This window comes from Lolium rigidum, chromosome 6, assembly GCF_022539505.1.
Source record: "Lolium rigidum isolate FL_2022 chromosome 6, APGP_CSIRO_Lrig_0.1, whole genome shotgun sequence".
Taxonomy (NCBI): domain Eukaryota; kingdom Viridiplantae; phylum Streptophyta; class Magnoliopsida; order Poales; family Poaceae; genus Lolium; species Lolium rigidum.
In genome coordinates, this window is record NC_061513.1 from 239,592,748 (window position 1) to 239,598,199 (window position 5,452).

Sequence of the window (5,452 nt, forward strand, 5' to 3'; positions counted from 1 at the left end):
GAGCATCACCGGAAGGGGCCAAAACGACTAAATAGAACCTTGTTTGGACAAAAGCTTAAACCAAAATAAACCTATCTGAAACGTGCAACAGTACGATTTTACGGTTAGTCAGGGCGTCACCGGAAGGCACCAAAACAACGAAATAGACACTTGGACAAAAGTTTAAACCAAAATAGACCGAATCTGAAACTTCAAATTGACGTCTTTAACTACCGTCAAACCCTCCGGGGGTTAAGTTAAACGGGGTACATACAGGCAGCCACTATTGATGTACGGTCAAGATCACTCAAATTAAGTACCGTGGCTGCCCTTAGCCCCTTACAAATATTTGAATCAGTGGATTGTACTGCTCACCTGCTCCTCGGTTCACATGTCCAGTGTTTGAATTCAGTTAAACCCCCCTTTTCCATTTTTCCTTCTAAGTATTTTTTCCATTTCAAAATAAGATATATACGGAGTATAATTTTTAGTGAAAGTTAAAAAATTAAAGTTCAAATACCTATATAAAAAATATAAACATCTACAATATCAAATACACAATGACTGTTCTAACAAATAATGTTTTTGGTAAGATTTGTACTCATGACCTCCACAATAGCAGGAATAGTCATTTCCACCGGGCATCTTTTTTCCATTATCTTTTTCCTTCAAGTATTTTGTTATCAAAATTTATTTATTTTTGGTAAGATTTGAACTCGTGATAACCACCAGACTAGCAGCATCAACCTTTTTTTTTTGCATACGTGAGCTACAAATCTATACCTATACCTAATAATAAAGGGAGAAGCGTTTCCGTGGTTTGGTCCGTCTTAATGCGCTTTCATAGGTTTCTGCCAAAAAGTTTCGTCAACGCTTTTTTGGGACCGTTTTGCCCTCCCACCAAAACACATAATACTGCACAATGACATTACATACCGGTTCCGGAAAACCAAAACTGATCCCGGGTGCATATGCACCCTATATGTATAAAACAAATTTTAAAAACGTAAAAAATTTAGGAAAAAAATTTAACACGTAGAGAGACATGTTCTATGTCTGCGCATCAAGTTTCACATAAAACCGATAATTTTTGTATCTTGTGTAAAAAAGACAAACAATGCTTCGAGAAATAGACTATTTTAGCACCAAAAATTTATCTTTTTTGCACAGGGCACAAAACATATCGGTTTTTGCTGAAACAACTTTATAAGCATGTATCATGTCAAGGTATACGCGAGGCTTTTTTTTGTATTTTTTGACATTTGTAAATATATTTAATATGTATTTTAAATAAAGGGGTGCATATGCACCCGGCTGCAGAAACACCCTGTCCTACCGGTTCGCTCTATTTTTTTCCATCGCGCGGATGTGGCTTGGTCGCGATGCATGGTCTGAGCATAGGTTGGTGGCTTGAGCGAGGTTGCGGTGGACACTGGGAGCTCGCCGGAGGGCGGCGCCCTGGGCGCAGGGGCCGAGTTGGCTGCGGATCTCGCCGCTATGGAGACTAGGAGGGGCAGCGCAGGAGCAGCAAAGACATCGTTCGCACGCGAGGTCGACCGCACAGAGTAAAAATCCCCAAATCGCCGGTTCGTGTTCTAACTGCGTAGCCTCAATCAGCTCAGAAATTCTCATCGCGTTGCCTCTGCTGGGAATCATGTACGGCCTCATCCACATGTCCCGCGCTTCTCTCCAGCGCACCAGTATTTGGCAGTTAGCGCTTAATTCGGCGAACCATCGTGCCGCTCGAGCAATGGAATCGCTGGCGGCAACGTTGACCTTCGGCGGTGGGGTGCTGCATGGGCGGGGCGGAGCGGAGGCGAGGTGGCCGTCGGTGGTGGGGTGCTGCACGGGCGGCCAGTGGCGACATTGACATGTGGGTCGGGGCGCGAGAGGAGCCAGGGCGAGCGGCTCGGCGGCTTCGTCGCGCACATCAGACGGGCGTTGAGTGGGCAAGGCGCACGAGCTGGAGTCGGGATGGGTGGCGGCGGAGGTCGAGCGAGGTGTGCGCGCGGTTGTTCCTTGGTCGCGATTCGTGGCCTGACCGTAGGTTGGTGTCCTCAGCGAGGTGCGCACTACCTGATCCCCTTTTCTGGCATTGCAACTTGCAAGGAAGAATGGGGCAGCTTCCCGAATGTGGATCACAAACTGTGGGCTGAAACGTTTGCCGCGTGCGTGCTTCTCCCCGAACGTCGTGTGGGCCGGCCCAGGTGATGCCGCGCTGCCGAACGAAGGGCCTGGTTTTCGGTCTCGCTTCCTGGTATGTTTTGCGTCTTGTCCCACCTTGGTTCTGCACAGGAAATAACATCGGTTTATATACCACGCAAATTGGCTGGTTATCAGCAAGGTGTCTCCGAATAACTTCCCCATGGATGACCCAATGGAAGATAAGTGGAGCGAAGTACATAGCTCCGGAATTGCCCAGAAATTGACTGAGGCGGGAGAGAGATTTGGCGGTGTGGCGAGCACTCCCGTAAGTAAAGTGCGCGCGCACGTGAGTTCGTAAGAAAGCATTGAAAAATAACCGAAAAAGGAACCGGAAACCGGTGAGGGGCCGTGGTTCGCCACACCTCCAACGCCCTAAGTACACCGGGGAGGTGGAGCAGACCGGCGAACGTCACTAGCGAGCGGACGGAAACCTAGATGGGTTTCACATGTCACCTCTCTCTTGGAGCCATACTACATACCAAAACCTGACACTCTTTGATGGTAGACCAACTGCATTCAATCGAGAAATTATCTATGGTCACCACGCATGATTGACATGAGCGCTTCAGTTTTTGTTTCTCCCGATGCAACGCACGGGCACTTTTGCTAGTCTATACCTAATAATAAAGGGAAAAGTGTTTCCGTGGTTGGTTTGGTTTGGTACGTCGTGAAATCACATCCGTTCGTATGTAAGTTGTCGTGAAATCGCGTCCGTTCGCTGGTTTCCTCCGTCTTATTGCTCTGTATGTATGTCCGTCCACCACTTGAGTTGTGATGGAGTCCATGAGCTGTGCTCGCGTGGGAGTCTGTATCGGCCTTGAGACCTGCCATATAGTAGAGTCCACGAACGATGTTGCAACAAAGTCAGGCAATGAAAAAACGCCGCCCCGAAGCTGGTCTACACATCGTATCAACACGGAGACGGGGGTGCCTGATCGACTACAACCCGCGACGGAGGCTGCACACGAGGAGCCGGGACGCGAGATAGCAACCTCCGCGAATCCGGCAGCCTCACCTCCGGTTCTCAGTGAGATCGTTCCCTGCCGTTCTCATCCCCATCTCCCCGCCGTGCTCCACAGTATTCAACTTCGCTGCTAGGGCGCTGCCAAGGAAGGCCGCCCCTGACGCCGTTCGTCCAGGCCTCGCCGGAGCCGTTGAACAGCAAGGCAAGCGCGGCAGTACCCGCAAAAAAAAAAGCGTGGCAGTGCCGGCCACTGCGAGGTCCCTGTCAATTGAGGTTAAAGCTCCATCCTACCAACTGCGAGGAACTCATGCAACTCTTTCGCCTTGATGACCCGGAGCCGGAGGATACGGGAATCTTTGCTCCAGCCGTTGCCGGAAGCCATGGTGGCTCCGTGGCGTCGGAAGCTCTTGGACTTCTTTGTCTGATGGCTCGACTACCAGCATGACGGCTCGACGCCCATAGGGAACTTCTGGAGCATGCCGGGAGGAAGCAGCAGCTACAATTTTGCCATTGTGAGCGATTCTAAGGAAGGTGGTGTCGAGGCGGACGGACCCGCCATAAGGAGCAGCTCGTGCAACCCCTTTTTACCAAAGAGCTGCTGCTGTAGATCCCCAATTCCGTTGGATACCCAACATTAGTAAATTCATTCATGATAACACGTCACGTACAAGTACAATGATTAACCCTATTACGGTAATACACACTTGAGTTCCATGGTTGATCTTTCTTGCCGTGCTGGAAAGCTATCTGAAGCTTATATATGGTCTAATACTGATACTGAAACATGCTGATCCACCAGATTTAATGTGGTATTCGTTTCTTGGCGCTTGTAAAAAATAGATTCAATCTCGTCCACAAGGTATTATCGTGATTCCAGGTGTCAATAGCTCGACTGGATCCAGGCATCGGGCAGTACGACCTAGGTCGTATAGGATTTTCTTCCGCTCCCGAGCCGCCAGCCGCGGACCACCGCCGCCCGCCGGAGGTTGCGCTGCCCGGACGGAACGCGCATTGAGGGAGCGCTTTTCGGGTGTACAACTGTCCTGCCGTCCGGCTCCGACGATACTACCCGGCGTCCCGCTCCACTTCTGCATCAGGGGGTATGTGCATCAGGGGGTATGTGCACTAAGTCACTAACCCGTGTATCTGTTTAACATGTTCAGTTCGACTACAATGTTCAGAAACTGAAATGCAATATGAGAAATAAGAACTTTTTTTTTCTCTCGAGAAAACGCAAAGAACCTTTGCGCTTCATATCATTGAAATAAGAAATCTCAATGTGAACAACATAAGATTTCATCTATCTAAACTCAAAGTGAATCATAGTGAGCTAGCATTTACTTCACATTGTGACAGGAAATATTAGCTGGACTCAAAGCATTAGTGGTGACCAAATAAGACTATCAATTTGATCATAGAATATAATGTGGCATCAATATAAGCTCTGTTGATAATATTTCCCAGAAAAAATCGCCCATGGTTAATTTTCATTGTGAAATAAGCGCTATGTGCTGCATGCTGCCAATTTAACACTTCAACATAAGTAGTGAAATAAGCGCACGTACTGCTTGCTGGCGGTTTTGATCGCTTTTCGCAAATTATTGCTCGCTTCCGACAATCCAGGGGTCAGGTGACCTTGACAGTGGGTCCAGTCAATTCCCACGTGAGCCAATATTTGTCTGGACCAGTGACTGTGGATTATGCTCGGCCTTAAATCCGTATTCCCAATGTAGAATGAATTGATTTTACTACGGGAAAAACGGTCATTGCCGTCCAGCAAATATTTGCCGTGAGCCGCTGCACGGCAAAGACATCTTTACCGTGCGCAGCACCTAGCACGCACGGCAAAGAATAATTGCACGGCAAAGAAATAGAGCAGCGCACGGCAAAGAAGAGAAACACGGCAACGTCAGAAGCGGCGTACGGCAACGATCCTGCGCACGGCAAAGACTTGCTAAAGCGCACGGCAAAGTAACTACAACGGCAAAGATCCTACAAGCCGCACGGCAAAGACTGGTTGCACGGCAATGGCTCTGGACGGTGCCGTGCAGCTACCTTTGCCGTGAGGGCATCGTTGTTGCACGGCAAAGACCGTTGCGCGCACGGCAAAGGCCATTGACGTGCAAATAGTCGACGCGCACGGCAATATCGCGGTTGCCATCGGAATCTTTGCCGGGCGGTCTTTGCCGTGCGCCACGCACGGCAAAGCCTTTACCGTGCAAATAAGGTCCTTTGCCGTGCAAAGTGGGGCACGGCAATGGCCGTTTTTCCCGTAGTGTTTGCTCGACAAGTCCAGGCACTAAC